Source organism: Podarcis pityusensis, assembly GCF_964106645.2.
Source record: "Podarcis pityusensis genome assembly, chromosome: 8".
In the NCBI taxonomy this organism is placed as follows: Eukaryota; Metazoa; Chordata; class Lepidosauria; order Squamata; family Lacertidae; genus Podarcis; species Podarcis pityusensis.
Window position 1 is genome coordinate 51,038,897 of NC_138033.1, and position 20,812 is coordinate 51,059,708.

At 46.7% G+C, this 20,812-nt stretch overlaps 1 protein-coding gene and 1 long non-coding RNA gene across 5 annotated transcripts in view; one reads left to right on the top strand and one right to left on the bottom strand.

Moving 5' to 3' along the window:
* The window catches only part of GSE1 (Gse1 coiled-coil protein), a 441,190-nt gene that overhangs the window by 119,278 nt on the left and 301,100 nt on the right, over positions 1-20,812 (top strand). The gene's annotated exons all lie outside the window — the stretch shown is intronic.
* Positions 3,267-7,822, bottom strand: LOC308483733. Of its 2 annotated transcripts, none has more exons than XR_013989762.1 (2): positions 6,909-7,822; positions 3,267-3,443 (listed from the first exon to the last, which is right to left on the bottom strand). It is a non-coding gene; the product is annotated as an uncharacterized lncRNA (long non-coding RNA). The 2 variants fall into 2 exon arrangements; XR_013989763.1 differs by lacking the exon at positions 6,909-7,822 and adding an exon at positions 5,303-5,539.

Here is a 20,812-nt window from a genome sequence, read left to right on the forward strand (position 1 = left end):
TGGAAAGAGCAACTCAAGGAGACTGGCTGTAGGGGGAAAGGAGCTTTTTGCTTAGCTCTCCCCAGTTCTGGCTGGGGAGGGCTCTGAAGCATTCTTGTGCTTCAGACTGCCTGTGCCTCTGAGGGTGCCGTTTTGCGCACTGCTGGTTTTGCACATCAGTACAAAATTAGAAGCACTGAGAGCTGGAGTCCTGGCTGTGCAAACAGCATGTGCTCTCTGCTGCTGTCCTGCCATTGCCTTTCTCTGTAGTCTGGGATGGTTGTGGGTCCCCTCAGGCTGGAGCTGCCAGCAAACAAACCGAGGAGGCCGGATGCCATATTTACATGTGTTTCATCAGATGATCTATGAATGCTTAGTCCTTCAGAATTTGGTCCTTTCAGCTTAGTTTTCAATTCATTTTGGAGTGAATTTCCACCCCGCTTTTCATTCTAGCAGATAATTATCCTCCTCATTCTAAGGTCAAAGCACTACATCATTATTTCCAGAAGGGAGAACACACACACACCATTCCTTGAACCACTGGGGAGTGTGATGTGGAACTCTTTCAGTACGAATGAGAGTGGGTGATGGTAGCAGTGGTGTTCCCATGGTGGCCTCTTGAGGACAGGTCTGCACTGGCAAGCAGCCGTGGAGGGGGGGGGGTTGCTGAGAGGAGAAGTGTTTCCCAGACCCCTCTTCCTCACATACAGGGAAGACTCAGAAGACAGCGAGCAACAGATGGGCTGGGGCTGGTGCATTGTTGCTGACAGGTGTGAGAAGGACACCAAGCACACACAGCTGGGGCCTCTGGCTTGTTTTACCTGCCTGTTTTGCCGAAGGCCAAGACAGCTGCCTTTGGGAGACAAGCAGGTGATTGCCTTGGAAACCAGACCTGTGGGTGGGTGTTTCTGTGCAGTCCTGGGTACCGCAAGGTCTCCAAGCAACAGCTGTGTGAGACTGAGGAGGTCAGCAGAGAGGCAAAATAGGGGCAAACGGAGAAGCCCACAGGAACGTTTCCACCCCTCCCTATAGCAGATTTTCTAGGGCTTGGCCTATGTTCCATATGGAGGGAGAGGGATTAAAGGGGCTTAACCCATATGGCAAGATTAGTGATACAAAGAAACTGGCTTCCCTGGACCAAACAGCAAAAAAGAAGAATGATGCCAGACCCAGCTTAAATTGACTCAGGGGTCAGCCCTATATCCTTTTCCCAGCGCCATGTCTGTAAACTGGAACATATGAAGAGAGTGCCTCTAGACATGTGCAGAATGGTTTTTTCTTTTTTGTGGCTTAACCATAGATTGTTCCTCCTCCCATATCTGAGGTTTATTGACAGAGGCTCCCAGTTATGCTGGAGCCCCAGCAATTAACCATTTGGTATCATTAAATTGACCTTGGAATGAATTGTAATGCCTATCTCCTCCACTTGGGGGTGTAAAGGGAAGTAAGAGTTCCCAAGTAGAAAATAAAGACATTGGTTTCCAATGTTTTTCTCGCCACAGACCACTTGAAAATTACTTGGGGTCTTGGTGGACCACTTAATAATTTCTGTTTGTTGTTGCAATTGTAATTCCATAGAATTAAAATTGTAATACATAAAATACAACAAATGAAGCAATAAAACAATTAAAAATCAATGTGGATATTGCCGTCTCCAGTCTTCAGCCACAAATCCACAGACACACCAAGGATCACCTGAATGAAACTTGCAGACCGCTAGTGGTCCACCAGACCCTCCAAGTGTCCCTATTTTACAGGGACATCCCTCATTTTGAGAAGCCATCCCGGTTTCTGATTTGATCCTGGAATGTCTCACTTTTCCTTAGGATGTCCCTATTTTCATTGGAGAAATGTTGGAGGGTATGGTCCATGGACCACAGTTTGGGAACCCCTGAAATAAGACCATTAGCTCACATTGATTGCTTCCTGAGGCTGTTTCAGAGGCTTTTGATTTGGGGTCAGAGGCATACCAAGTGGTTGGTGAAACCAGCCCCCATTGGGGGCTCAAAAATAACCTATCAGACATTGGAGTCTTCCTGTGACACATGGAGCACCCACTCCCCCAGCACAATACTCTAGCACCTGCTTTGCTTGCAGAAGAAATCTGCCAGGATTTCCAGCAGGAAAAGCTACTCCTGCTGGAGGGGACGGAAAGGGGTTTCCCCTCTTCCTGGCTTCCTGGCAGAGAGCAGCACAGGCACCCTATTCAGCCCTGAGGAGGCATGTTCCTCCTGTCCAGGCAACCTTTCCTGCTTCTCAGATTTCCCCCCCTGGGGTATGGGTGGGTGTCAATACAGCTCCTTGCCCAAGGGCACAAGGGACCCCAGGTATGTCTCTGCTTTGGGTTGTTACTCTGAGCCAGCAGCTCCTGTCTTCATTAGCAAAAAGTGCCATGTCCTTTCATCTCAGGTGAGAAAGAGGTGTGTCTTCAGCACTTGTATAGTGAAGTTTCCAATAGCAATGCTGTGGGGAGAGAATGCCCCAATTTGGGAGCTGTCACAGAGGGAGCTGTCTCCTGGCCCACCTCCACCCCAAGCTTCTGAGGGTTGTGGAACTACCAAGAGGGCTCCCCTCTGCTTATCTTAACTCCTGAGAGATTCTGCAGCTCTACCAGCCTCAATAGGCAATTTAGTACCGTATTTTTTGCTCTATAAGACTCACTTTTTCCCTTCTAAAAAGCAGGCTGCACAGCTATCCCAGAAGCCAGAACAGCAAGAGGGATCGCTGCTTTCACTGCAGTTCTGGCTTCTGGGATTCAGAATATTTTTTTCTTGTTTTCCTCCTCCAAAGACTAGGTGCATCTTATGGTCTGGTGCGTCTTATAGAGCGAAAAATACGGTAATTTTTGAGGGCTTATTTGCAAGCTTATTTAAAAGCCAGGTGCATCTACTCTGCTGTCTCCAACTTGGAGGTTTTAACTTCTGCAGACTCTACACGGGAGAGGGAGATGAACTTTCAGAATGGCTGGCAATTCTCCTGGCAGCTCAGCTCACAAGAGCAATGTTTTAGCAAGGCATTCCCTAAAGTCAAAACATACAAAGGAAAAAATAGGGCAGTGATTTTTTTGGTTGTTTTTTTTTTTTTTGCCCCAGGGACAAGCCAGGAAACAGGTGCCACCTCTGGTAAACAGAGACAGTTGGCACTTACATTTCAAAGGTTGAAGTGAGTTCAGAGGTTGTTATCCCAAGACAGTTGCAGACTTCTAGTTCCTCTCTTGGCTGTATGTGTGGGAAGGGCAGTTATCCCTGTCTAACCAGAACCTGGGCTGTTACGTAGAGAGAGAGATGTTGTGGAGGCACAGTGAACTGTATTCTCGAGCAGCGGCTACCAGGCAGGCATCTGGGCAGTGGGGACGTGGTGTTGCCTCATGTTCTTTGAAGAAGTCTTGCGTGTACCCAGTGGCTGATGCTGAACTTCAGAACTAGTTTGGGAAAGTGCTTGTGATGCTCATGAGGGCTGTTACCCTATTAAAGAGATCACAGTGAATTAATAAGAACCTCACACAGTTGACCAAATCTTTTATAAGTTGGCATATGACTAAAACTGCAATTGGGAAGGAAAAAATGCATGCTTTGTTTTTAGGTAACGTCAGTGAATGTCGTAGTGTGAACTCTTGTCAGAAGAGGCATTCCTTTCTGTTCTGACTGTAAAGGCAAGGAAGGGATGCCTCTTTGAAAGTGGTGCATGTCATTTTTAGGGTTTTTGATTTAAATACAGTGGTACCTCGGATTACAAACACTTCGGGTTACAAACGCTTCAGGTTACAGACTCTGCTAACCCCGAAGTAGTACCTTGGGTTAAGAACTTTACCTCAGGATGACAACAGAAATCGCGTGGCGGCGGCGCGGCAGCAGTGGGAGGGTCCATTAGCTAAAGTGGTACCTCAGATTAAGAACAGTTTCAGGTTAAGAACGGACCTCCGGAATGAATTAAGTTCTTAACCAGAGGCACCACTGCAAAAACTTATAATAACCTTTTAAGAAAGCAACAACAAATGTTAACTGGGAATGATTTAATGGTCATTGAAAATGGTTTTCAGCTGTGGGGACCACAGGCTGAACAAGTGTCAGCAGTGTGACGCAGTGGCAAATGAGGCTCATGCAATCCTGGGTATAAAATGTACATGAATGGCTCTGTCCATTTTTGCCTCTGGTTGCACTGACATGTGGCCCTCGGAAAATTGTCAAGGAGGGTGTGTGAACGTTGGACTGAAAAAGAATTCCCTGCGCCCCTGGTCTAAATAAATGCACCAGTGCTCTTCTGACACGTCTTCTCTAGGCAACCCAGCTCCTTTAGGGGAAGAGACCCAAACAAGGTCTGAGCTTGGCAGCTGAACAAGGGCCAGGGAGTAAATGGCTTCATAAAAGTAGCAGCCAGTCTGAGCTGGAGCAAAGCTTGGATCTGCTGCCTTATTACCCTCGGCACAGCCTGCCAGGGTTCTTGGAGTGGCATCTGCTTTCTGCTTGGCTCCGGGTCTGCCTGAGACCCTCTCTCACTGGCAGGAGGAACCTGAGACAGAGGTGTTGTGGGCAGGCTCCCATGGGGCTGTGCCAGGAAGAAATGCGTCTTCTCATATTCTTTGGTTTGCAAAGAGGCTCTTTCCCTTCCAGTCCCTGGCTGGTTGCTGCCTTGTTCAAGGAAGGGGTCTGCCCTCAATATGCTGTGTAATTTACCAGGGATTTCTGATCAAGAGCACAGCATAGATAGTAGAAAAATCTAGCCAGCTGTTCTTCTGCTAGTTTTGAACTCATGACAGGAGAGTTAATGTTTGAGCATGCAATAGAGAAAGGGGTCAGTGGAAAGGGGAGTTAGTTGTCCTGGGAAATGACCAGTAAGCAAAGCTGGGGTCCATATAGACTTGTGTGAGAAGATGGTGCAGGGTATTTTTTATGACCTGGCTGTGGGTGTTACACACCATGATACTCTCCCTGCACCCCACATTATTTCTAGTCACCTTAGATAAATTGATGGCAGATAAAACTATAATTGGCTACTGGCCACAATGGCTATGTTTAAGAACATAGTTTCTGCTTGTACACTTTCCAAAGGCATCTGATTGACCACTGTGAGAATGGACTAAATGGACCCCCAATGGCCTGATCCAGCTTCAGGGCTTTTCTTGTGCTGTTATATTATTTATGTTCCTGTGTTTGAGGCCTTGTACCCTAAGCTCCATGCAGATGGATGTCATATATTAAAATAAAATAAAATACATAAAAGTGAGAAGACATCCTAAGTTTTTTTCAGATGTGTTTTGTGCTATCAGAGGATCTTGAAAGTTTCCCTTTTTTAGTCTTGCTAGTTGTACAGAAATGTCTCTTGCCTTGTACATCTTTATCTACCATGGAAGAAGTGGGTGGCCGGTGGGGTGGGGGGAGAGACCCTAGACTTTCCCCCTCTGTCCCCTTCCCTGCATTCTGCCCTTCCTGATTGCCGAGGCCCTTTTGGGGACGATGTCTCAGTTGGGGTCACGCCATGCTCGACTCTCCGACCTTTGCCCTCACAGCCAGTTGGAAGGGCAGCCCTATCACTCCCCGCCCCCGCCTGCCGCTGCCTTCCACCTTTGTTTATCCAGACTCCATCAAGCCAGCTGCCCCTCGCATTCCATTGTTGCCATAGGAACCCTTTGGCATGTCAACAGAGCGGCTGCCTTTGCAAAGGGGGTCGTCTGTGTCCACTGGCCTTTCTTTTCTCAATGGGGGAAAATGACCTCTGAGGCTTGGATCCTGGGCTGGGGTATGCAGCAGACTAGCAAGCTAAGCAAAGCACTCTTTACAAAGGGATCATGGAAGGCCTAGGCACACCAGGAATAATCTGCGAAGGCTCGTTTCTGTGGTGCATGCACTTCCCGTATGCACCATGACCTGGATGGCAAAAACCACCTCTGTGTGGCAAGGGGTCCTGAAGGGTCAATGATCTTGCATTTAGGCAGAAGCTTGATGAAAGCACTTTGAAGTTCCTTACAGCAAGGAAAGGGGGGCTCTTGTCAGGATCCCTGGATGAATCCTAAGCACTTCAATTGTAGGTTGCAAGTTCTCTCTAGCCTCATAGACTCAGGATAGATGATTTGCTCAGATTTCTATCTTGAGGTCATGGCACAAGGTTACACACCAAGCCTAAAGCTCTTATGATAGAGGATAGAATTCAACACAATGGCAATAGGATTGATAGTTGCCTCTTTAAATAAGCCAGGAGAAGATATTTGAATGCTTCTAGAAGAAAGTCTACTTTTAAGAAGGTAGACTTTCTGTGGATCAGGGGCACTCAGTGCACTAAATGCATTCACACACACCAATTTGCCATTGACTGACTTCAGCAAGAGTCAACTTGAATGTATGAAACAGCCATCACAGATCAAAGACCCTAGATAGGCTTTTAATTCTGCTTTTCATTCTCTCAGATGCAATATTTTTCAATGGGAGGCAGTTTATATCACTTGTGAGTCCATGATGTGATGTGACATGTATCCGTCTTTGGATCTGCAATTTTTGTCAAACACAGAGATATAGGCAACCAGTTGTTGTTTTGGCTGCTGGCACTATGATCCTTTTACTCTTGCAACCAGCTTTCGCAACCACACCACCCCATTTCAGATTTGGGAGTTAGGGAGAAAGGGTTCTCAAACCAGAGGAATGACCTCCAGGCAGGCCTCAGCCCTCTCTATGGAGAAACTAGCAAGGGCTGTCTCTGACCAAACAGGCTCTCACCCTGCAGCCATAGATATTGCATGACTAATGGATGCCCCCCCCCCCATCCCCGGCTGGCTTCCAGTCATTGCAGACGCTCTCTAATCCCTGTTTTTGCTGCTTCTGCCTCCTTAAAAAAATGTTCAGGGATGGGAGGAACAGCTGCTTCTATACCCCCAGCTCAGTAAACAGAGCCTCCGTGTTGACCTAACAGCCATCTTGACATGCAGAGAAATCGCCTACATTTCCATGGAGCCTTTTCTCCTCTCTCTCTTGAACTCTTGCGCTCAGCATCTGCTCTGTGACTCACCCCGGCTGTCATTGGCTGCTCAGGAGACAATTAACACACACACACACACACACAGAGAGAGAGAGAGAGAGAGAGAGAGAGAGAGAGAGAGAAAGGTAGCCCCCCTTCCCTGTGCCAGCGCTGGGACAGAGATTAATGGGCGCATTTGTTTGGTGTGAGGACAATGCACAGGCTAGGGCTTGGAGCGAGGGCTGGTTGGAGCGTGTTTGCCCCCCCCCTCCCCAGCCCCCTTCATTGCCACTGCCTTTGTGTGCATCTATCTGACTCAAAGTGTAGAAGGGACTTGAATAGACCGAGGCAGGACAAACACTCTTTGCATTTCAAAAGGGGTGGTGGTGGAGAGAGTGTGTTTTGTGTGTGTTTTTCTTTTCTGCCTGCCTGGGTCCTGCTCAGGTTCCTCCTGGCATCTGCTTGCTTGCACTACAGAGGCCTGGCCCCAGGTGTTGAGTGTAAGGTTCTGCTAGAGTCAGGGCAAGAAGTGAGTGAGAGAGAGAGAAGCTTTTCCGTGTAGGAATTTTGTCAAAGTCTGTTGCAGGGATAGTGATGGAGGGTGGCTGTAAAACAGGGGTTGGTGAACTACGGGGGCAGGGGGAGGCATGGAAGTGGCCCTATGTGGTCTATGTGGCCCTTGGGATGCTACCCAGACCATGCCCCCCACTCACTGGCCCTGGTCTACACTCTTCCCAAGTTCCTTCGTGTGTCCTTGAACTCTGGTAAAGAACCACGTACACCACCTTGAGCTCCTTGGATGTTAGATATAAATCTAATTACATTAATAAATAATGCCTCTTATTTGCATTGTGTGTGGATAGAGATGATGTGCACATGAGGGAATGCACAGGAAGCCTCTGGCTTGCTGTTTGTAGGTTACGGTAAAAAGGGAAGAGTCACACCTGTAGGTCCACCTCTGGCCCCATCCATCATTGGCATGCAGCCCCCAGGAAGATACCCACCAGGGAATACTGAAAAAGAAGCAGTTCCCATCTCCCATTTTAAACATTGATGGTGTCATAAGGTGATGATGTGCACTGTCTTAAACAAAAGCTCGTGTCAGGGAAGGGGATGCTGCAGTTGGAAAGTCTTCTTAGAAAGTCTTTGAGATATACAGACTGTACCAAGTCGATTCGGACCCTGAAGAAACGGCCCACACATAGACTGTGTGAAAAGGCTTTGCTCATGTGTTCCACCCCTACATAACATAAAATGGAAAGAGCAAAGCTTTGTCTGCTTTACAGTTTGGGGCACTCTGTGGCACCTCTTCGTGATGGCTTCAAGTCCATATTTTGAAAAAATAAGTAAAAATCCTGCATCTGCTTGATTAGCTCAACTGACATGCTCAGCTAGCTAGCCTATCCAGGTTTTGGAGTTTGCTCAGGCTTTAGTTTTCTTCTTGGGGTGTAGAGAGACATGTTTATGTCCTATGTGGGATCTACTAGGTACCTAGCCTGCATCTTCTTAGCCTCTTGAACCATAGACCATGGGTGTTCTTGCAGCTTCTCAAATGTGCAGAAGTGTGTTTGTAAGATAAGCCTATCGGTGGCTACTGATTCTGATGGTTTTGTTCTACCTCCCCTGTCGGAGGTACTATGCCTCTGAATACCAGTTGCTGGATACCTCAGGAGAAGAGAGTACTACACACACCTTGCCTGTGTCCCAGCAGGTGTCAGTATAGCGTGAGGATGGAAATATGAATCCGTCTTCCATCAGTGGCCTGGATATATGCTTCCCACCTGCTTGCCCTCCAGCTTCAATGCTAGGATTTAGGAGAGCATCTGCTTCCCTGCTGGGGGAAGGGAGAGGGAGTTGTAGTGGGGAGGGGAAAGGGAGGAAGGGAATACACACACAACTTTTTTTCTTTGTGCTTTTTCTGTCTCTGGGTGCTACCAAACAACCTGTTTATTCATCCTGCTTTGTTTGCAGGGAGATAAGACCACACTTGCCATTTAATGGGCATTCATTTGGATTTGTTTGTGGGAAGGTTAGATGAGGAGGTTACAAGCAGTGTTATCCCACACTTTCCAGTGCATTTCCCTGTGATTTTCCTTATCACAAACAGTCTAATTTTTGCAAGAGGGCTGGGCGGGGGAAGCAGGTTTGTTCTGAAACAACTCCCCATCACCTAGAATTGCACACTGTGAATTTGCTGGTATGTGACTGAATCCCACCCGAAAATAGCAGCAATCTGGAAGCACCCTCTCTCTTCTGACCCACTTCACAACTGGTAGCCCATGGTGCTTGTGAGCAAAGATTGTGCCAAAGGCTAGTATGCCAGCATTTGCTATAAGTTGTTTGTGGTGCACTGATTGTGTGAGCTGTTTCAGGTGAGGAAGGAGACACTCTTGAAAACTTATCTGATGTAAATTAGCAAGCAGCATGAAAAATTGTTATCTGGAATTGTTTTCTTTATTTCACACAGGTACAGGCCAGACATTTAAAGCACATTTAAAGCACCTTTTCACCCCCAGTGGATCCTGGGAGCTGTAGCTTACTTCTTACAAATTTACAGTTCCAGAACCTTGAATAAACTACAGTTCTCAGGATTATTTGAGGGGTAATGTACTTTAAATATATGGTGTTTGTGCAGTCTTTGTTCTCTTGTTTTCTCTACTTTGTGAGTGGAGCTACCTGCAAAAATCCAGCTGGTTGTTCATACCAACTTGGTTGTTCCCATTCAGATTTCTTCTGTCCGCTGCAGATGCAACATTGATGTTTAGCATTGCCTGTAAGTCATAGAGTCACATTAAGGGTGTCGGTGAATACTTTTACGGACTTTCCAGTGTGGTGTAGTGGTTAAGAGCGGTAGTCTCGTAATCTGGGGAACCGGGTTCGCGTCTCCGCTCCTCCACATGCAGCTGCTGGGTGACCTTGGGCCAGTCACACTTTTTTGAAGTCTCTCAGCCCCACTCACCTCACAGAGTGTTTGTTGTGGGGGAGGAAGGGAAAGGAGAATGTTAGCCGCTTTGAGACTCCTTAAAGGGAGTGAAAGGCGGGATATCAAATCCAAATCCAAACTCTTCCATTTCTTGCAGCCTCATCCTAACCATACTTTCTCAGAAGTAAATTCAGTTGATCTGGCTTTTGAGATAAAGGAATGACCATAAAGTTTCAAGCCTATCTGCATATCCATGAGGTCTAGAAACTTTAAAAAACATAGTCTCAGGATACTGAATTCTGATTGCTTGTGCGTTAATAGAATTATGTTGTGCATTTTCTTTTTTTGGACTGTATTTGCACTTCTGTCAGATTGAAACATATTATTAATTAATTAATTAATTAATTACCATAATTACCTGCCCTGCACCCTAAGGGCCCAGAGCAGGTTACAACACAATATTAAAAACAGTTTAAAAGAACTTGCAATCTCAAAAATAGGGTTGGTCCTGAAAATATACACTTCAGGTGTCAAACGTCAGGGTAAAGAAGTTCATATTCACTGCACTGTAAGCTGTATGTGGAAGGTACCAGGCAGGCATACTTCTGTGAGAAGAGAATTCCACAATTTAGGGGCTGCCACAGAGAATGCCCTCTCTTGGGCCAACATTACCCCCCACCAAGCTTCTGAGGTTGGAGGAACTGCCAAGAGAATCCCCCCCCCCCCCCGCACTGATCTTAGCAACCAAGAGGGTCTATAGAGAAGGATGCAGTCTTTCAGGCATAGTTTTGACGCCTGGCAGAACTCATTCCATTTTTGGATTCTGCACAAAATGTTGCACACACACTGTTGGTGCCAAGTATTCAGTTGCATCTAAAGTTAGATCTACTCAGAGTAGGTGCATTGAAATCAGAAGACATTAGTAATTTCAGTGGGTCATTAATTTCATTGGGTCAACTTAAAGTAGATTTCACAGCAGGCAAGGCTTCCTCTCCCCACTCACTTGGGATCCAGTCCAACACCTCATAGCTAATACTGTTTCTCAAGAGAAGCCCAGCACATTAGATAACCCTACCTGCCTCCTCCCATCCATCCTTACAGGTGGTTTCCCTCTCAGCCCCCCATAACAACTTTCAGCTGTGTGTGGAGATGCATGCTTGTGCCTCCCCAGATCGTGGTGCCTCACAATTGGCACAGTGCCCCAGATCAGTGCCCGCCCCCGCCCCCAATGCCTGGAATGGTTGGGCCTGCCTGCTTGCCTTGGGGGCGGGCATTGCAGGCAGGCAGGCGAGCCCTCATTAATTATCTAATCTCCCCTTTATGTTTAATTTACAGGCTGTAGCTGCTCTGGCCATATGCTCCTTTTGTTGTTCCTGCCTCTTTGTTGTGTCAGCCTTGCTTTGCCTCCTCTGATTTGCTTCTGACTCAGAAATCCGCCCTCCTCCCGTGCATTCTCTCTCCTCTCCCCCCCCCACGTCACCCCAAACACGAGGCAATTGCAGGAAATTCCCTTTCAGTCCTGTCCCCCGCCTCCCCTTGCAACCTCCTCCTCCCCCGCCAATCCATCACTGTATGCGGTTTGCTGCTGGCTGGGAATTTTGTTTGTAGATTTCCTCTCCCTCCTTTTCTTCCCTTCCTTCCTTCCCCACTATCATCAGTTCCAGATTTGTAAAGGGGATTTGCAACTGTCCGCAGAGAGGCTCCCCTGTGCTCCCCCCTTCCTCCCCCCTCCACAGCAGTGATCCTCCTTCCACCCCCTTTCTTGATCTCTCTCTCTCCCCCCCCCCATCTCTAATCTGTCAGCAGTCCACTCCAGGAGACGGTTTTGGCTGGCGCTGGTCCTCAGCACCCCCTTTGCCATTGGCGGCTCCCCCGTGTCTATCTCTCTCTCTCTCTGTTTCTAAGGTACGTGCAAAGCAGCCTTTGATGTCATTTATTGTCCAACACCCCCTCCCTTTTCCTACTAGGGGCTTGCTGTGGGGTTCTTGGGGAACAGACGGACACTTGCAGGGTTCATTAATGGGTCCCTGTCTTATGGATGGTGGGCAGAGGTTTTGCAAATTATACTTCTCTCTCTCTTTCTCCCACTCTCCTGTGATAGCAATAATTAGAAGTCCATTGTGTCCCCCCAAAAAACTTGTTGCTGACTTTCAAGGCCATTTTCTTTCTCTGGTGTCCTCCTCTGAAATATATTTTGTTAACTTGCTGCTCTAGCAACCTGCTTCCCAGTTCCACCTCAGATCTGCCTGCCCCCTCATTTTGGCTCCTGAACTGGAGGGAATTTTGACTAAAGCTCAGTTTACATTCTGCACCTGTCTGCTTATGATGGGAGAGTGAGAGAAGACAGGTGCGGAGGAAATCTCCCCCCCCCCCACATCTTCCAGAAGTTCATTGCCGGGACTGGTCCAAACCTTTTAAGTTGGGGATGGGTGGGACAGCCAAGAAGGTCTAGCAGTTTCAGGGGCTGCAAAGGTCAAGTTGCTTAATGTAATTTTGGGACAGAAGGTGTGTGTAGGGGGCAGGAAGAGCTGCACTTAGTCCCCTTCTTGACTTCTTGTAGCGTGCCCTCCTCCCAATTTTCTGGTTTCTATACAAGAACAAATTATTTGCTGGCTGGGTAGGAAACTTGCTGCAAACTTGCTGCAAACTTTTGCCACGTGTTTTTATAAGGACGTTATTTTATATTATTTTAATCCTGGTGTGTTTGTGCTTTGCAGTTGCTTGTCTTTTTAAGAGCGTTCTTTTTCGTTGGTTTGTTTTATTCCTTTATCTACTCAATAAGAGCTGGGAAACTTGACCTCATGTGGATTTGGTGGCCAAACTCCCCTTGAACTTGTGCACGTTTGCATCAGGCTATGTGTTACTCTTATATTGTGAATGAGTGAGAGATGGATTCTTTTTGTACTAATCTCTCTCTCTCTCTCCCTCTCCCTCTCCCTCTCCCTCTCCCCCCCCCCCCAGTGGAGAGCACTGACTTGGGAAGGGAGTGGAAGTTGTGTATGAGAAAGAGAGAGCGAGAAGGGGGTGGGGGAGAGGTAAAATAATTCTGCAGCCTAGTTACCCAGAGATTGAGACCGGACTCTCTGAAGCTGAAATGGGAAAAGAAAAACTCTCCACTATTTGCCTTCTATTCTCTTAACTGCACAGTGTTGTGTCTGAGATTCACAGGGATGCAGTCTGTGTGTGTATGTGTGATATCTCTACTCTCACACTACTCTTGTTTGCCTGCTATTTTTGAGTGATTCACCAGAGTTAATCTCAAAGAATAATTTTGGTAACTAAAGTCCCCCCCCCCTTTTTTTAACTAACCTGGCATGGTGGGATCCGGTGCCTGAACTCTGCCATGGCAGTTTCTGTTTCTCCCCACAGCTTGGGCTTTTCTCATAAGGCTGGACTAAAAGTCCCTCTAGTCCACCTGATTCATACAAGCAGTGCTCGACAACAATACTCCTCACCCAAGCTTGTTCCCCAGCAACTAGCATTCAGAGGTAGACTGCCTATGAACCTGGAGGTTCCATATAGCTATCATGCCTAATAACCATTGACAGACCCCTCTTTCTCTGTAGCTTTGCCCAGTCCCCTTCAGACAATATCTAAACTGCTGGCCATCATCACATCTTATGGCAGTGAATGTTAGCAATTAACTGTGTAGTGTGAAGAAGTATTTGTTCCAAGAGGAATTTGGGACTGCACCTTTTAAGGTAGGGGGAAACTTCAACTCCTCCTCCACTAGAAGATGCAGCATTTCAGGACTGTGTGCAGTAGGCCTTAGTTTGATTTTTAGCTGTGACAGTCACAGTGTCTCCTTGCATCACTTTGACAGTCATTCCTATCCTCTTTAAATTCACTGTAACCAGAGTAACTATGCATATTGCAGAAATATAGGTACTGGGTGTTGCATTAAGAGCTAGTGTTATCTAGTGACTAGAGACCTGGGTTGAAGGTCTGGTACATCCCTCCGGTATCATCACAATCTGTAAACTCAAGGTCATGTCACGACAGGGGGATATTTTTAGGCCTTATCTGTATATTTTATCTATAAGCTGCCTTGAGTCTTGTCATGGAAAAAGGTGGGGTATAAATAAATACATAATAATAACAATACATTTAAAGCAGTATCATAACACTTAGACAGCCATGACTTCCCCTAAAAATCCCAGGAACAGTAGTGTAAGGGTGCTGAGAGTTATAAGGGTACCCTTATTCTCCTCGGGATGCGGGCGGCGCTGTGGGTTAAACCACAGAGCCTAGGACTTGCTGATCAGAAGGTCGGTGGTTCGAATCCCCACGAGGGGTTAAGCTCCCATTGCTCGGTCCTTGCTCCTACCAACCTAGCAGTTCGAAAGCACGTCAAAGTGCAAGTAGATAAATAGGTACTGCTCCAGCGGGAAGGTAAATGGTGTTTCCATGTGCTGCTCTGGTTCACCAGAAGTGGCTTAGTCATGCTGACCACATGACCTGGAAGCTGTACGCCGGCTCCCTCGGCCAATAAAGCGAGATGAGCGCCGCAACTCCAGAGTCGGTCACGACTGGACCTAATGGTCAGGGGTCCCTTTACCTTTACCTTATTCTCCTCACAGAGCTACAATTCCCAGAGTTTCCTGGGAAGCGAGATTGATTGTCAAACCACTCTGGGAATTGTAGCTTTGTGAGGGGGGGTAGGGCTTTCCCTTAACAATTTTAGCACCCTTTACAAACTTCTGTTCCCAGGATTATTTTGCATGGAATCTGTGACTGTTTAAAGTATAGTGGTACCTCAGTTTAAGAACAGTCCTGTTTACGAACGATTCAGTTTACGAACTCCACAAAACCGGAAGTAGTGTCCTGGTTTGCAAACTTTACCTTGGCCTAAAAACGGAATCCGAATGGTGGAAGGGCAATGGCGGCGGGAGGCCTCATTAGGTAAAGTGCGCCTCCGTTTAAGAATGGTTTCAGTTTAAGAACAAACTTCTGGAACGGATTAAGTTCGTAAACCAAGGTACCACTGTAGCATGATATTGCTTTAAATGTATAGTCCAGATAGGATCTTAGGATGGCATTCTGTATGGGGACTCATCAGCCACAGAATTCCCTTTCTCTTGCCATAACTCATCTGGAGCCCAGGTAAAATATCTCCATTTGGACATGCATGCAGTGCTAGGGGATTGGCAAAGGCATGACTATAAAGCGCAAAAGTATACACATGAACACACATTTCTGTGCCAGTGTCATAACCTACTCCCTGAAGCAAGGAAAGTGAGTTTATTTATTTCCTGGGTTCCCATTGCCCAACTTGCCAATCTAAAAATGACTAAAAGGAGTGTACAGTTAAAAACAAGCCAACACAGCATAGTATAAACATAATATAACAACAGGGAAAGTGGCAATGATTAGAAAGGAAACCTCAGGGAAATCAAAAGGTGTCAGTTTGAAGGCCCCCTAAAAATATTCTGGGATCATTGCATTTTTCCTGCTTGCCAAAAGGCAAGATGGAGCCTGGTAGGCCTCAATTGGAAAGGAATCCCACGATCTTGACAGCACAACAGAAAAATCTCTGACTGCAGAGTAACCTTCAGAAATTCTGTGACCTGCAGAAATTAGATGCATTAATTTGCATAATTATCCTGCTTTTGATACTTACATGGGGGACACAAATAATAATATAGGTTCCAGAGGTCCTGCCCCTCTACCTGTTTGGAAATCCAGCTCAGCCTCCCTTCTGGCTTCTAAGATTTCATCCATAATCACTCAATATCATCCTTCTTCCCACTTTACACTGAAGTCACAACTCACCGTAGACATTCCAAGGCACCTGCTGGCTTCAGTGTACTGGCACAGGTACACCAATGGGGTTCTCAAGAGTTGGTTCTCTGCCCACTCCCAGAAATGATGCTGGTACATAGCTCAGGTGCCTACACTGTTCTTCATAGAGAGAAGTTGTGAAGAGAGAAAATATTTTCAGTACACATAAAACACAGGAATTTGATTAGGACACGTAAAGAACATGTGCTGGGTCAGACTGTCAACTCCAGCTTCTGTTTCATCAGCAACTAGCCAGACATTTGGGGCATGAAGTTGACTGCCCTTCCCCGGCTTGATTGTCCTTTTCAACTTGTGTTATTAAGCATACTGCACTAGGACATGGAGACTTCATTGAGCCATCATAGCTAATAGACATTTTTCTTCATGAATTTATCCATTCACTTTTTTAAAAAAGAGTTGCCTGCATCTCGTCACCATTGTCACTTCCTGTGCTGCAAGTTAATTTTGTGTTGGGTGAAGAAGTAATGTACCCACCCTCCTTTTTTTGGAGGGACCTTACATCACTGGGACATGGAACTTGTGTTAGCAAATGATAAGCACCCCCTTCCCCACAAAAAAAACCTGGTTTCTTGAGTGTGTTTTGCAACAGGTTATTGACCCAATAATAGTGCATTAGTGGTGAACTTATACCTGACCAAACATCATTCTGCTTTATGAGTTGTTCTGTGGTGCTTTTCCAATGTTACTGTGTTCTTGATATCTGGAGGGACACTCTTGTGCTATAGTGCAACAAAAACGTGAACTTTTGTGTTATGAAATGTTACAGTATTTCATCAGGAAGTCATGGGGAATGAACTGATTGAAAATGAAAGAGTCCAAAAACTTTCTCAGGCACAAACAGTATTGAAAGCGGCACCAATGCCATAATGTGCGCAAATAATTAGGAATGTGCAATAAATAAAAGGATGTGTGGAGAGGCCCTAAATTGTAGCAGGCCGCTTATTAAAATACAGTATGCTAGGAAGTTGTGTAAAACAGTTCAGATGGGATGGTTGTCTGGTTGACTTTGATACGGGACATTGCACCTCTGCTGCAGTCTTTTGCCCTTCTAGCATAAGGGAGGCTTGCTCTGGGTGGCAGAGCTTCTCCTGCTCTCAACTTCCCCTAGGAAGCCAGGAATGGATGTTGTGGTCTTGGCTGGGTTTTACTAGCCTTTCCAAGCTCTCTGAGGTGAAGCCAAAACCAACCTCTTGGTAGGTTCTTGCTCTCTCCCCAACCCACCCAGCCCAAGCATTCTGTGACTTGTCTGCTTTGCAAGCTGGAGGAACCATCCTGCCAAGCCCAAAAGCCTGGCTCCGCTCCTGGAACCAAAAGCCTGGCCAAGCCTTTGGAGCTGATGGGCCACATCTGAAGAGTGAGAGGCTACACCACAGTGGGATGAAGTCACTGTCAACGCCGAGGTGGGGGCAACAGAGGCCACACTGGGCCTTTCCCACTGCCCTGGCCTTATTGCAGTTCATCCTCTCACCACCCCACACTCCCATGGACACACGGCCAAAGCAGGCTCTTGGCTCTCAATTCCCTTTTTGTCATGCTCATCCATAAAGGGCCTTGTCTGCATAAAATGGAAAAAGGAACAAGGACTCAATTTCTTCAGAAGGCAAGGGAGGTGCCTCTCTGGGTTCCCATGATGCATCTACCAAGCAAGGTGTGTGTGTGTGTGTGTGTGTGTGTGTGTGTGTGTGTGTGGAGGGCCTGCAGTTTGGTTAAGGGGTCAGGAGCTGAGGAGGACTATCGCCCACCATCTCCCTACAGTAGTTTCAGGGATCACTGACAACCCTACGTTCTTTGTGCATCTGTCTTGTCTGGCGAGTCACAGAACTAGAGTTTGGAGCATCTTCCTGGGCAGTGAAGGATTTGACTGCTCTGGTGAAGGATTTGTAGCTCGCCCAGGCTGGCTTTTGGGCTTTCCTAGACAGGCCCTTGTTTGGCCTGGATATTTTGTCTGAGCATTTTCTGCCCATGGCACATTTCTGTGTGTCTTTGCCTCTGATTCCGTGGCACGACCCCCAGGCTAGACTTCTGGTTTCCTTCTGACAGCTGCCTATATCTGAGCTTTGAGAAGCAAGAGATGCCCAGTCTTGGAGGTTTTCAAGGAAACATTGGGCAGGCATCTGGTTATGGCTTATATTTCTTACTTGGCCCTGGGCCCTGCACAGCATCAGCCAATTCAACTTTTGGAGTTGTAGTGACAGGAGCATACAATGTTTAGAGTACTGGACTTTGGCCTGGGATAGTTGAGCTCATCTCTCTATTCATAAACTCACTGGGTGGCCCTGGATAAGTTAATTTCTCGATGCTTCAGACCCCTGTTGGTAAAATCGGAGCAATAGGGACACACCTCTGAGGAGTGTTGAGAAGATAAATGAGATAAATTGTATATCTTTTAGAAAGAAAGAAAGAAAGAAAGAAAGAAAGAAAGAATAAATACATTACAGCAGTGGTTCCCAAACGGTCTCCTGCTCCGACCACTTGAAAAAATTGCTGGGGTTCTTGGGAAACCATTTAATGATCCCCGCACGTGTTGTAGCAATTGCAATTTGCTGTGCTAGATGGTGTATGGTTTATAATTTCATTTCTATTTCTTCTGTTATTTCTTATATTGAATCTGACCATATTAAAATTGGAATTCCATAGAATTAAAATTGTACTTGTTCTTCACAGACATTCCACAGACCACCTGAATGAAGCTCATGGACCACTGGTGGTTTGCAGTCTTGTATTATAGAAGTTAATAACAATACCTTTCAGGTGGCAGGGCCAAGAGTCCAGGGTCACTAAAAGTACTTTAAAAATGCTCATGCGATAATGGCCAAAATAAAATATCCATTAAATTGTAAAGTGTTGTGTATTGTAACAGATTAATGTCCATATATGCTTAACACCAGCCATAAAACTCACCCAAGGAAGAATGATTTAACAGCATTTCCAGAGGAAACTTGAGTTTCAACTTTGACAAGTCTGTGGAGAACAGGAGTGGTGTATCTGTAGTTGCCCATTCACATGTGATCCTCATTGCTGAATGTTGCTGCCACTGAACAATCAGTAGGAGTGGGTTGTTAACTATCCGCAAGAGCAGGAAACAAGGGGTGAGAGTGAGGCTATGTACACCCCACAGATTTAAAGGACACAGCTTCCCCCCAAAGAATCCTGGGGGTTGTAGTTAAGGGTGCTGGGAATTGTAGCTCTGTGAGGGGCAAACTGTAGCCCTAAGGATAACTTTGGGGGAAGTCATTCTTAAAATGTATGGCGTGTATGCAGCCTTGGAAGCAAGACAGAGAAAACCAATCACAAAATGGGGAAAGCAGGCAAATGGAATTTATTCCAAGCCTGGTTGTTTGGGAACAAGCCCTTCCTTTTTGGGAAACTTTTTACCAGAGATTCTCATGGACTACTCTATTGACTCCTATAGCAAAATCATGCAGTCATTGCAGTGCCCTTACATTTGGTGAGAATTGCTGCCAAAAATATTCCCCCTGCACCAGGCACTGAATTGTTCTGAAACTGCCCGGCCCTGGGATAAATCTCATATCAAGCACCTGGAGGGTTTCCCGCTCCCCCCACCCTTAGCCTTGCTGAGCATGCAGGCTCTACCAGAGGCTTCTGTCTTCCTGCTCTCACACTCCCACACTAGCCTTCCTCCTTCTGGGTCTGGTAGCCGCCTCTGCTTCTCCCCCTGTCTGATTTGCTGCTTGACTTTGGCACTGTCTCCCTTGAGCCGGAGGTGGAACTCTCTGGTGCCTTTTTCCTGGCACAATCTCAGGAGCCAACCCCCTCTGCAGCAGTGGCCGAGCCCCGTGAATGGAGTCAATTGTTTGGCCTACCACAACTGGGGCCATGCGGGAGAAGCTGGGCTTTCTCGCACCGTGTGTGGCCTCGGCTCAGCCCTGGCTCCTGCGACATTAGCAGCGGCAGGAGGGTCTTGGGCCTGTTCCCGAGGCCTTGCCCGCTCCTCAGGACAGCTGGCTCCATGCGAGGGGATGACAGCATTTCCGGGCAGGCCCCCAGAAGCCAAAGGCCTTTGAAAAGGGTGGGAGGAGGCAGCTGGCCACACTCCAGAGGAGTAGCAGAACCGTGTTCATTTGGCTTAGGAGCGGATTGTGTTATTGTCTAGGTTGCAGCAGTCACGGCCTTGCAGGACATATATGCCTCCTCACAGAGCCAGCAGGGCATAGTGTAAGGGTGAGCAGTACAAGTGGCATATTGTTGTTGGGGAGACACTGTAGAGGTTATGCCTTGCAGCAGACCACAAATGGTCTCGGCTTCAGGTGGTGGGAAAGACCTCTGCTCTCTGCCTGAGACCTAGGAGAAGCAATGCCCACTAAAAAGATGACACTGGGCTGGATGGACAGACAGTCTGGCTTGGCACAAATACAGCTTCTTATTGCATTTGTGTGCTGTTAAATGCAGGCTGTTGTTCCTTAGTGTCTGCAAATGGGGAAAGAAGGGAAGGACCAGGGTCAACAACTGCCAGGGCCAGTGACCCATATGGGACCCATAGGGACCTACGAAGCTGCATAATACCCAATATGTTAATATATCTGTATTAGAGACATGGAACCCATGCTAGTACAACTCCCATCATCCCTGACCATTGACCATGCTAGTTGGGACTGATGGGAGTTGGTAGTCCAATGACACCAGGAGGGCCATGGATTCCCTATCCCTGATCTGTACAAACACTTCTGTACTACTATTGGGCATTCATTCCCACAAGGGCTCTTTTTTATGTGGTGATGTCTATTCTTGTTTATGTGCTGGTGATGAAGAGGCACTCTTCATGGGTTCAGATGCAGTCTTTATAACTGCTATCTATATCCAGTCTCTGACTTCCATTAAGCCCCACTCTGCTTTTCTTTTAGGGTTCCTTCAGATAAGCTGTTTGTTCAGGCTTGATTTTCACAAAGCTTATGTGGTGGTTAGGTTATGTCCACTGAGCATTTCTTTTGGTTTGTTTGTCTGAGTTACCCTGTATTCTTGATAACTATTCATTCATCTTCCACTTTTCAGTGTAATTCCCCATCACTTTCCAAACCATAAAAATGCTGTTCTTTTTTAAAATGTGGATTTGTTGTGCTAGGGTGACAGAGGTCTTTAATCCACATTAAATGCAGAAACCTAAGGGTCCAGTTTGCACCCGACTCTCTCCTGCAAAATAGGGAC